The sequence below is a fragment of the Bos mutus genome, chromosome 7 (assembly GCF_027580195.1).
Source record: "Bos mutus isolate GX-2022 chromosome 7, NWIPB_WYAK_1.1, whole genome shotgun sequence".
In the NCBI taxonomy this organism is placed as follows: Eukaryota; Metazoa; Chordata; class Mammalia; order Artiodactyla; family Bovidae; genus Bos; species Bos mutus.
The window spans coordinates 106,056,795-106,070,228 of record NC_091623.1 but is presented as its reverse complement, the minus strand read 5'-3'; the positions used below and the strand labels follow the sequence as shown (position 1 = coordinate 106,070,228).

The following is a 13,434-nucleotide window of genomic DNA, read 5'->3' as shown; positions in this document are numbered from 1 at the left end:
GGCTGTTTCATGTTGATATATGGCAGAAACCAATACAACACTGTAAGCAATTATCCCCCAACTAAAAATAAATAAAAATTTTTAAAAAGAGCAGTGCTATGATTCTATAATGTTGCCTCTGCCCTATGAGCCCCTTGAAGACAGGAACAAGCCCTTATTCTTGTGCTGATCTTTTCCAGCATGTATCACAGTGCCTCAATTCAAAAGAGGCAGTCAGTCTATGTTTGTTGAAGGAAGGAATTAACTGCCTTTCTTCTGCCCCTGAAAGTCAAAGTGAGGTTTGGAAGCAGTGATCTGGGGATGGGCTCACCTGGTCTTGTTTTCTGCCCACCTTCCTGTCTCACACGCAGGAACTATATGTCATAATACATGATGAGAAAAAGTCTCTAGTACCTTGAACAATCTCCTCCCCATGCTGAACAAGTCAGTTCATGACAAGAAAGCAATGATTAATAGCTTATCTGCCAAGTGATGCTTGCTTGATTAAGAGGAAATATGGTCCATATTTCATGTAAGTTTCCCTAAACTTCAAACACATAGACTCAAAGTTTAGACTCTGCTCTATCAAGCTATGGCTTCAGACTGTGTGTCTTTACCCTCCCCTCATCTCAACTAAGCAATGAAAACTTAAAGGTCAGAATCTATAAATTGTATTTCTCTGTATCCCACACAGTCCCTAGCACAAAGCTCTACAAGTACCTGTTGAATGAAGGAATAAAAAAGATTAATTTCAACTGCTCCAGTGTTGCAGTCCAAACAAACTATGGCAGAGTGATGTTCTTCCACTAAATGCTGGAAATTTTTAGGATATATATAATTCAAAGGCTTGGCACCAAACTGTTCCAGGGGTAAATCACTTTTATCCAAGATGGGTGAGTGTCAGTTCTAAATCTTTGTACTTGATATTCTTCTTCTGATTCCTCATTCTGAAAGGCCACTGGGCTTGAGAAATATATGAAAAACTTGACCAAGTTTTTCCATTTATTAATATCTTAAAAAATAGTAAAGATAATGATATCCTATATGCTCAGTTGTGAAAATTGAATGAGTTGACAAATGCAAAAGCATCTCAGAAAATATAAATTACTATACAAACGTCTGTATTTTTACTACAGTCTTTCCCTTAGGTCAATGCCTTTAAACCCTATGCTTAATAATTGGAATAATAATAATAATAGGCATCCCAGGTAGTTCACTGGTAAAAAAAAATCCACCTGCCAAGCAGGAGACATTCAATCTCTGGGTCTAGAAGATCCTGTGGAGAAGCAAATGGCAATGCACTCCAGTATTCTTGCCTAGGAAATCCCATGGACAGGGGAGCCTGGAGGGCTACAGTCCATGGGGTGGCAAAAGAGTTGAACACAACTTAACAACTAAACAACAATATTAATAATAATAATAACCAAATTTTATTTAAGGCTTATGGGAGTTTAGGCTATAATCTATATCAACTCTTACGAGTCCTATAAGTCCCTATGTGCTAGGTACTATCATTAGTTCCACTGATACAAAGAAATTCAGAGACTCATTAAGGTTAAAGGGCTGGGTTCAGATCACATGGGCTTCCCAGGTGGCTCAACTGGTAAAGAATCTCCTGTAATGTGGTAGACCTGGGTTCGATCCCTGGGTTGGAAAGATCCTCTGGAGAAAGGATTCACGTGTGGGTTTCCCTGATAGCTCAGTTGGTCAAGAATTCGCCTGCAGTGCAGGAGACCCTAATTGGATTCCTGGGTCGGGAAGATCCCCTGGAGAAGGGATAGGCTACTCACTCCAGTATTCTTGGGCTTCCCTTGTGGCTCAGCTGGTAAAGAATCCACCTGCAATGCTGGAGACCTGAGTTCTATCCCTAGGCTGGGAAGATCCCCTGGAGAAGGGAACGGATACCCACTCCAGTATTCTGGCCTAGAGAATTCCATGGACTGTATAGTTCATGGGGTCACAAAGAGTCATACACAACTGAGCAACTTCCACTTTCACTTAAGATCACATAGTAAGTTATAGTTTGAATTCAAACCCAGACAGTATGATTTCAACATCCCTGCTCTCAAGCATAGCACTCTGCTGTCTTCTAAAGTGAAAGAAGAGATTTTGTTAAGTCTAGTAATGAGAATAGAGAAGGCAATGGCATCCCACTCCAGTACTCTTGCCTGGAAAATCCCATGGACGGAGGAGCCTGGTAGGCTGCAGTCCATGGGGTCGCTAAGAGTCGGACACGACTGAGCGACTTCACTTTCACTTTTCACTTTCATGCACTGGAGAAGGAAACGGCAACCCACTTCAGTGTTCTTGCCTGGAGAATCCCAGGGTCGGGGAAGCCTGGTGGGCTGCCATCTATGGGGTCACAGAGAGTCGGACACGACTGAAGTGACTTAGCATAGTTATGAGAAAGCTAGTGAGATCACAGGACATCTGATGAGTCCAGTCCTTGATCCTCATCCATACACTATCCTCTGATTATCTACTATTCCCTGATTATCTGTTCTACTTTTATTGCTTACCATGTATATGCTAATGGTATTCAAACCTCTGTCACTCTGGCCTCTAGAACCTTCTATCTACCCAACTATGCATTCATTCAGCAAATACCCATTGAGCACCTGTGTGTCAGGCCTGAGCTAGATGTTGGATGGAGCATAAGATGAAATACCTGATCTAACAGAGTTTACATTTTACTAGGTGGAGAAAAACAATGAATAACTATATTCATCCATTCATTAAAAATAAATACAATGACTTCATATAGTATTGCACCATATAAATGTTTCCAGGGTAATCATCCCAAAAGAGGGAGAAGCTGTCAGGAAGCTGAATTGCCTTTTCTAATAGACTGAGAAATCAACAAAGTCATTCACCTCATTCAAATGAAGTCACTAGAGCCAAACAATGCATGTTCAAAGGGAGGAGAATCAGGTCCCATCTTTTGATGGGAAACAGGTCAAAGATTTTGCTGATAGCCTTTAAAACCATCACACCAGCCATTTTCCCCAACCCTTGGAGAGATATAAACATCTCAGCTCCCATAGTCAAATCTGGCAGGTTTAAGAAAGTATGCTCTGACACAAATTATAAATTCAACTACATTTGTTAAGGAATAATTCTAGAATTCCAAGAAGCTGACCCTGTCTACCCTCCCCAGTGTAACCCATTCCCTTCCCTCTTCACCCACTCTCTCCTCATGACACTGCCTTGAATGGTTATTTTATATTTCAACCCAGATAAACATAGAACTTTATCTTTCCAGTTTCCTCATTTGGATCACAGATTCCCAGGGGTATTAAATATGTAACATAGTTATCATCTGAGTATCTTTCACAGTATTTCAAAAGAAATGATAGCGTAGATCACGGAATAGAGAAAAGAATAAACGAAATTTTCTCTTTTTTTTTTCTTTCTGAGAATACCTGTTCCTCTAAAACCCACTTTAGGATATATGCACTATAAGAGACACATATGCACAAACTAAGGATCATTATACAAACTATAATGAAACAGCAGATTCTCCAATACCCAGGAAGTCATTGGAGATCACCTAGTGGCACCCCACTCCAGTACCCTTGCCTGGAAAATCCCATGGACGGAGGACCCTGGAAGGCTGCAGTCCATGGGGTCGCTAAGAGTCAGACACAACTGAGCGACTTCACTTTCACTTTTCACTTTCATGTATTGGAGAAGGAAATGGCAACCCACTCCAGTATTCTTGCCTGGAGAATTCCAGGGACAGGGGAGCCTGGTGGGCTGCCGTCTCTGGGGTCGCACAGAGTCGGACATGACTGAAGTGACTTAGCAGGGTACAACCATCCTATTTTATCCTGAAGTTTTATCAATCTTGCTTTATTTAATTCACACGATAAATTTATGAGGAAGGTACTATTATATTTCCATTCCTTCCATGAATACAAATGAAGCTAAGAGCATGATATTCCCAAGTTTACACCAATCAGTAAGTGGGAGTTCAAATCTGGTTCGTCCTGAGTTCAAATCCAAGGACTCCATCAAGGAGGAATTGAGGGTCAAGAGAGAGAAAAGGACTTGCCCGACACTGGGATTTGAGCTTTCTGAGTCCCAGTCCAATGTTCTACTCAGATACACAAGACAAAATTCTTTCCTCCCTAAATTCAAATTTTGAATCAGTTCACCCTCAACCTGAAATTTCAAACCACATGTTTTGTCTTCATTTCTTTCCCTCTTGGAGCTGAATTCAAATAAGCAGGAAAGGATGGAAGGGCATAAAGATCATAGAAAGAGGGAGTTCTGTTAACACAACATCTTGCCACATGAAAAGGTCAAATGGTGCTCTTTTTCAGTCTGAATAGGCTGTAATTTGAGCAACCCCAGCCATGAAATATCGGGCAATTTTCTGACCTTTTTAGCTATGACTGCAAGTGCTTTGATTCTTGGGACATTCTGTGTCTGTATTTGAAGCTAACTGAAAAAAAGAAGAAGAAGAAGAAAGAAAAAAAGTATTTCTATAGAGATACTCTGCTCTCATGATATAAAGTATAACTTCAGGCATGTGTTGTGGACACTGGCTGTTGGTTCTTTAGTTTGATATGCTTTTTTTGGCTGCCAAGTATCTGAAAGTCCTTCCTATAACTATGAATGTTCCTTCTTAGGAATCTTGGTGGGAGGCAGGGTCCACCTCTCACCATAAGGCTGAAAAGCAAGACCCTTCCTTTACAGTGATAAGCAAGACCCTTACATCTTTCAGCTAGGGGATAAGACATGGGCTTGCCCAACCAGATGTCTCTACCCTGGTCTTTGAGTAAGAACCTAGTGATACAAATAGGCAGGAATAGAGGAGACTCTATTATGGATGTGGGAGCAACAATGGCAGCAGAAGCTTCAAATTTCCAAAGACGTCAGAGTCAGCGATAGCATTCTCTGTCCATTACCAGTGACAGCACAAGCCACAGCACCCAACACTATGCAGAGGGACAGCAGTGTCTTCGCAGGCTGGTTCTTAGCATGATTTTGGCCATGGATGTGGCTGCTGCTCATGATCCCTTGTTTCTAAACCCATTCTGAGCCTGGATCTCCAATCTTCCCATTCTATAAGCAAATCAATATTACTTTAATAAACTGCTTCCCTGTTTAAGTCAACCAGAAACAGTTTCTTTTGCTTGCAACTAAGAACCTTGATACATCAAAAAATAAAATTGAAGAGTAATAAAAAAAAAAATACTAGAGACGGGTAGCAGTGGAATTTTTTAAAGAAATTATATTTAAATGTACTTGAAATTTTTCATTCAACTGATTTATATATAAAGGAGTCAATACATCTGCTTATTATCACATTTTTTCACAATTTGTAAAACAGGATCAGATCCAAACTGATTCCCTATCCACATCCAGGTCTCCCTCTAGATAATCTCTTTTTCTGTCAAGCTGTCAAGCCTCATCACTCAGGCTTAAAACTCCACAATTATTTTCATCTCTTTCTTCTCCCTCATATCCGTTAACCAAGTACTTTCTATCTTCCTTAGTAGTGACCTCACAGGTCTTTTCCTGCCTTCACACTTCCAATGGACAGATCTAATACAGGGAATTATCAACTTCTACATGAGCGATAATGTTTAAATTTCCCTACCTGTCTCCATTGTGTCCTGTGTCAAACTCATTTTCCCTAGACACTGTTTGTGCCTCATGACCCACAGATCAAAATCTCTGATGGGTGACCACTGCTTGCAGGATCAAATCCAAAATGGTCAGCGTGACATATGAGATTCCTCATGATCTGATGCTTTCTTACTTTTCCAATTTGACCATGTGCTTCTTTTTTTTTTTTTTTCCATTAATGCACACATTTAAATGTACTGTTCCCACTTGAATAAAATTGTTAACAGTAAATTTTATTATCTGTGTATCTGTAGAAAAATATGTTTTTCCTCTACAGAAAACAGGAACAGGAGAGCCAGTCTGAATCCTCAAGGGAAAAAAAAAGATAGATGGATTGAAACAGTACATATTTGCAACCTATTTAGAAATTTAATATACTGTCCTCAGATAGAGGACATATCAGATATTAAACTGGTGAGAACAGATACCACACTTGATCTTAGTCCAAAAGGCCAAAAAGCAATACCATCGTGTGTTTCTATCTATCCACCTTAATAGAATTGACCAAGGAACATATTTTGGAACATAAAGTACTGATTTTTTAAATTAAATCAAGATATATAATGCATGCTTGAATTTAAAAGTACAGCAATTAAAATTTTTTAAAAATCCAAAACAAGTTGCAAGATTTTTTATAGTTACAATATTATTAATAAAATAGCCAATTCTAAAACTATATATCATATAGAAAACATTTATTATGTGCAAAACAACTGTCCTCTTAGAACTATCCATATAAATACTACAGAAACTTTACAAGGTAGGTGTTATAGTTCCATTTACATGTGGGAAAACTAAAGTCCTAAAGGATTGATAAACATATTCAAAAACATTCAGCCAATAAATGCACAGTGAATATTCAAATGTCAGTAAGTCAATTCTTAAATAAAGAGCATATTTTCTTAAAGGCAGATTACCACAGGACTATAGCAACTACATAATAAAGATAGAAGTTTTAATGTGATATATGTTTTAAATGGATTGTAAAAGGAACAATACTATTAGCATTAATTTCCCAACAGAACCTTAGTACATCTGATAGACTATCAGTGCTCTATGCACAATCCATATTCTCTCTAGGAATTATATTCTAGTGGGTTTGGCATGGAATGTAGTACAATGTATTTTTATTCAGCACCTGGGTATTGCTCATGGAACCGGTCCATGATTATAGCTTTGTGAGATCCTGAAATAGGTAATAAATGTGGAGTATTGACATGAGATCTGGGTTATATTTCTTTTGGCTCTGCACTCTCTTGTTGTATGACCTTGAATAACTGTTTTAGTGACCCTCAGCTGTAACATCTCTAGGTGAAGGAGGATAAAGTGAATTACCTGACTTTTCAGCACATATCCCACTCATGAATGTGCTGGTCCAGGAAAAACCAAAAAGGCCTATTTCACACACTCAGAGTGTTCAATTGGCAGGAACTGCCTGAAATTCTGGGGTAGGAAAGATCCTGGAGTCCTTAACCTTACTGAACTTCTCCCTTTAGTTCCAACTCAAAGGCTCCATCCAACTCTAAAAACTTTCTCATCACTCCTTTCCACATTCCAGTTTTTATACTTCTAACAACTCATTGCTTCATTCTGCCTTTTAACATGATAGTAGTTTATCTATTTCTTTCTCAAAAGAAAGGTCATTGAATTGCTGTGGGGTTGTAGTGAAATAACACATCTAAAATGTTTAGAACCAAGTACAAATGCAATTATTATTTATTTCAATCTATTTGGTTTTCAAATTCTAGACATCTCAGGTGAAAATTATTAAATATTGGTGATGAGTGCAATAGCAAAGATGCATGAAGGGAAGCTGGTGCTCAGCACCATGGACAGCTCAGAAGGCATGCCAGAATTCCTGTGGCAGTTCTGACACAATCTACAATATTTTCCAGCTCCACCTCTCTGTAAGGATAAGTTAAAGGCTCTTGCCTTACACTTTCGGGATCTCCCAGGCTCCGAGAGAGACATCCTTATCTCTTCAGGGTCTTTAATGTACGCTATTGCCATCTAGATCTCTCACTGCAGAATAACAATGAAGAGTCCAGGCGCTGGGTCAGACTACTTGATTTGAAACATGGTTCCCCCACTTACTAGCTGTGTGACAAAAGACAATTTGTGGGTATCTTAGTACCTCAGTTACCTCCTCTGTTAGATGAGATTAATTATCATATCTAATTTATAGGATTCTAGTGAAGACAAAAGGATACAATCTACATAAAGTATAGCTTGGAATAGCTTCAGTTCAGGTCAGTTCAGTAGCTCAGCCATGTCCAACTCTTTGCAACCCCATGAATCTCAGCACACCAGGCCTCCCTGTCCCTCACCATCTCCCGGAGTTCCCTCAAACTCACATCCATCAAGTCAGTGATGCCATCCAGCCATCTCATCCTCTGTCGTCCCCTTTTCCTCCTGCCCCCAATCCCTCCCAGCATCAGAGTCTTTTCCAATGAGTCACTCTTCGCTAGTGCCAAGCAAATTCTCAGCTCAATTGTTAAACATTAGCTGTTAGCTGCCACCATGAGGCCACAGAACTGTTTCTAGCCTGGCCCTGCCATAGACTCATGTGGCCTCAAGAAAGGCCTTTACTTCCTCAACTAAAAACATGAGTTGGCTGAGAGCAGATATTTCCAAAGTGGAATCCACAAAACCTGAAATATTCTTTCTTGTGTCTCAGTAATTTTTTTTTTCCTATTTAACTTCTTTCCTTTATTCCTTGGGCATGGTCAACAGTCAGACCTGGGAGGGTCTGGGGATTCTAAGCACCCACCATAATGCCAGACTTCCAGTTCAGGTCCCCCAACGTTAGCATCATAAATTTTGGATAACTCAGAAAAAAAAAAAAAAAAAAAACATGATGTTTTCACCATCCTTCTGTCCAGGTTTTATGAGACTTCCTCAGGCCCAACTGCAATCTTAACACTAACTGTTGAGGAAGAGGTCCTCAGAAAAGGGAAAGAGGCATCAGATACCAGTATTTCCAGGCCATTGCTCTGCTCTCTGCAGTCCATCAAGATCTTCCTTGATCCCTCCAGTCATTCACTTCAATGATCTTAGATTTTTGTTTCATGCATTTGGATGGCCTGCATATTTCAGTTTTTTTCATCATACCTTTCTTACTGAGAGTTCCTAAAACAAAGCCACGTAGCTCTGAGCCCCTGTGTACAAACCTGCTTATGCTTTCCCTTTAATCCCCAGCATCTTTGCCCAAGTGCTTTAGAAGTGTTATAAACCCAAATAGCTTCCTGGCCCACTGCAGCTTCTAACATGAAATCATGGCTTTAAATCTCAAAATCACAGTATACCTGGTTATTAATAGCAGGGGATTTCAGCTCAACACAATGCTTTGGTAGATAGCCAGCAATCCAAGTTCAACATCCTCCAGGGTGTGAAATTAAAAGGAAAAAGAATCTTAAAAGTCTGAGAGTTTCTGTTTATTTGACTAGAGTTTTAACTCCTTTTCTATACCCTCCATTAGTAAGATCACTACTTATGGTTCAGGATCAATTATTTGAGTGCTCCTAGAGCAAATGACTGTCTTATTCGTCTCTATAGCCTTAGTGATTAGTAATGTAATAATTTCCTAGAGGAAATTGGATTATTCTTCAATAATACCCACTTCCTCTTCTTTACTCTCATAGAAGGAACAGTTTCATTGATATTGGGCTTGGCCATGTGTCTTGCTTTGGCCAACAGGATTCTAACAGATGGAATGTAGGCAAGGCTGAAAATGTGCTCAGGTAATTGGATTTTCTCTCTTGAACCTCTACCATAACCATGAGAATAAAATGTTTGGGCTACCCACTGGTCCCAGAAGGAGTATAAGAAATATGGTGAGCAGAACTCAATGTCTCCTGCTGAGTCCAGCCTATATCAGCCAAGCCTCAATCAACCCAACTCATAAACTAAATGAATGCATGTTTTTATATGCCATTGAGACTTTAACGGTATTCATTATATAGCACATCACACAACAGAATACCAGTGAAAGTTTCAATTAATGAATTAATGAAAAAGCATTATAGCTGAAAATTTGTCATACACCCTCTAGGGAAATAATATAGAAACCAGGTTATCCATTACTAGGGAATTATTCCAAAACCTGTTTGTCCTCCAGCTGGGGAGGGTGACATAAGAGTGCTATGGCCACATTTGAAAAGTTAGTAGACACAACCCATAACTTGTCATCACTCAACACAAGGTTAAATAAAAGGACAAAGTTTTTCAACTATGTTATATATTCTCTTTCCCTCACCAACCTTGTCTCCATTCCACACACAGAAAAAGAAAATGACCCATTTTGAGATGGGCAGAACTGTCCTGAAGTCATTCTGTGCTAGGGGAAAAACTTAATCTCTTCTGTAATAAAACTTTAGAATTTATAAGAATAAAAAATTCCCAATAAGCATATAATTGAACTGTTTTTACTACTGTGGTAAAACTGGACTGAAAATTAAAAATTCATGACCTAGTGTACTTTATAGAAGCTATGATTCAGCTCCTTGGAGAAGGTTGCCAATTCACTCAATGTAGCAAACAGAATAACACAAAAATTACCAAACCAGGTCAGATCCCTAGTACCCTTCAGCACAGAGTTCTCTGAAAGTTGAGAAAACAAACCCGTCCTTGATGAAAAGTTAGGTTGCAAGCAGAAGACCCTTAGTTGCCCTTAATAAATCATTCTGGATCTGTCATTCAAGAACGCTTCCCATAGAAGTATCTGGTACTTGACTTTTCCTATGCTACAAACAACCATGAAATAAATAAATAAGAAAGCAATTTTTCTCAAACACTGGACAAGAGGCAGTGCAAGAACTGCAACCCCTAAGAGACAGGACACACATGAACTGAGCTGCAAAATCACCCCAGCAATACACTTGGGTTCAATTTCCCAATGAAAATGCCATGAGCTGAAATCCAAGCAGAGCATGGTGACCCTGCTGAGTGGAACTGGCCAAGATCAAAGTTCAGACCAGCTGAAACAGCTGGCAACTGTGCAGCAGAGTGCTCGGAAGGGAACAGCCCTAACCGAGAGGCACACAGAAGCCCATGCTGGGGTTCCCTGGAAGCCCTCGTCCAAAGCTGGGCTCACAAGCACAGCCTGCGACTGTGCTTAGCAGAGACTGGCTGCTGTGAGCTTGAGCATGAAAAAGAGATACTGGAAATCAAGCAGTGCCAGAGGACACTGGAAATCCAGCCCAGGGTGGGTAGAAAAGCCTATTAACACCCCCATTAACTCTATAGACAACAAGCCACATATCAGATAGTTTTCCTCTTAAGAGTAAGAACTATGTTTATCCTAGATCCACCCTAACAAAGCCTTCAACCAGGCTCTAACTATATTCATAGGGAAGTTTAGAACCTGAATCCCACCAAATTAAAGGGTCTTGGCTTTTCACAAATATGGCAAAATAAAATATAAAACCAAATCTCCACAATCGCTAGGTAATCATCCAGCAGTAGAACTGGCCACTAGACAAAAATAAACTTCCTTCAGGGAAAGGAGTCTATAAAATATCAATAAACAATACAAAATATCCTTAAAAAACAGGAAAATGTAGTCATAGTGAAAAAAAGTCAGTCAAAATAAACCAACACCCAGATGTTTCCACAGCAATTATGAAAACTTACTTTCACACAAAAACCTACACACAAATGTTTAATGCAGCTCTATTTATAATCACCAAAAACTGGAAATAACTCAAATGTTCTTCAGTGGGTGAATGAATAAATAAGCTTTTGCACATTCATCCAATGGAAGACCATTCAGCAATAAAAAGAAATGAATTATTGGATATTTACAATAATAAGGATGACTCTTAAAGGTATTATGCTGAGAGAAAGAAACCAGTCTCAAAAAATTTTACACTGCATGGTTCCCTTTACGTTACATTTGGGAAAAGGTAGAATCATCACTATAGGAACAGTAGTTACCAAAGTTTAGGGATGGAAGAAGGTTTGACCTCAAGGAGGCAGCACAAGGAAGTTTTCTGGATGACTGAACTTTTATATATCCTATATATAGATTTGTGAGGGTGGTCACACAAACCTATATGTGTGTCTGTGTTAGTCTCTAATCATATCCAACTCTTTGTGACCCCATGGACTGTAGCCCACCAGGCTCCTCTGTCCATGGAATTCTCCAAGCAAGAATAATGGAGTGGGTTTCTATTTCCTTCTCCAGGGGATCTTCCCAACCCAGGGATGAAACCCAAAACTGCAGGCAGATTCTCTACTGTCTGAGCCACCAGGGAAGCCCCATATATGTGTCTATATATCTGTTAAAACTTGTAGTACTGTACTCCAAAAATGAAAATTTTACTGTACATTATTTTTGAAATAAAGTTTAAAGTCTGAAAGAAAAATGGATATAAAAGGAATGTTATAAACATCTTTATTCTAACAATAAAAGAAAAGTATTATATACATGAACTGATCCGAAAAATGGGCAAAGGTTATAAACAGAGAATTCACAGAGAAGAAAATGAAAATAACTCTTAAATATATAGATATGTTCAACCCCACTTTTTTACTCATTGGATTGGCAAAGAAAAGAGTTTGAGAACGTATCATGTTGGTGAGGATTTGCGGTCAACATTGCTGGTGGAAGGTCAATTGGTATAACCTAAATGGAGGGAAAATTGCAAGATCTATTGAAATGTTTTAAAAGTACATATGCTGGAAGGGATTGGGGGCAGGAGGAAAAGGGGACGACAGAGGATGAGATGGGTGGATGGCATCACCGACTCGATGCACATGAGTCTGAGTGAACTCCGGGAGTTGGTGATGGACACGGAGGCCTGGCGTGCTGCAATTTATGGGGTCGCAAAGAGTCGGACACGACTGAGCGACTAAACTGAACTGAACTGAACTGATGCTGGGCTTCCCGGTGGCTCAGTGGTAAAGAATCTGCCTGCCGATGCAGGGGACATGGGTTTGATCCCTGGTCCAGGAAGATCCCACTTGCCTCAGAGCAAATAAGCCTGTGTGCCACAACTATTGAGCCTATGCTCTAGAGTCCAGGAACTTCGACTACTGAGCCCACATGTTGCAACTACTGAAGCCTCTGTGCCTGGAGCCCCTGCTTCCTGACAAGAGAAGCCACCACAATGAGAAGCCCATGCATTACAAGGAAAAGTAGTCCCTGCTCACCACAACTAGAGGAAAGCTTGAGCAGCAATGAAGACCCAGCACAGCCAAAGATAAATAAATAAATATATTAAAAGTGCATTTGCCGTTTCACCCAGCAATTCCATGTGCAAAAATTTATCCCTTGGATATACATAGGCCAAATGACCTATGAAACAAATTCTCTATTGAAGCCTTGCTTTGATTAGCAAAAGGTAGAGGAAAACCTAAATGTCCATCAACACCAGGTTGGTTTAACAAAGTATGATCAACTACATACAATGGAATACTATATAGCCATTGAAATGAAAGAAAGCTCACAACTTCAAATATGAAATATTGTTAGGTGAACATTGTAAAGTGAAAAGTACAAGATAAAAAATACTCTGAGGTAAACTACTGTGTATATAGGAAAAAGTTCCAGAAATAGCATAATATGTTTATGTTTTTTACAAAAATATACTAGAAACTGGCTAAATTCTTTACCTCTGGAGAGAGGACCTGAGTGGCTAAAGAATTGGAGGTTGGGGGGGTAGGCAAGAGGGAGATGTTTTACTCTACATTTTTTGTTCCCTTTAAATTTTGACCAATGTGACTGAATGACCTATCCCAAATAAATGAAATTTTTAATCCATCAGAACCTTTTGGGAAATTATGTAGAATATTTAAAATCAATCCTCTACTGAAAGA

The 13,434-nt window shown here is 39.4% G+C and overlaps 1 pseudogene; it reads right to left on the bottom strand.

The window, feature by feature from the left end:
• Positions 1-5,953: 5,953 nt before the first annotated feature.
• Positions 5,954-6,080, bottom strand: LOC138988720 (U2 spliceosomal RNA; annotated as a pseudogene).
• Positions 6,081-13,434: the final 7,354 nt, after the last annotated feature.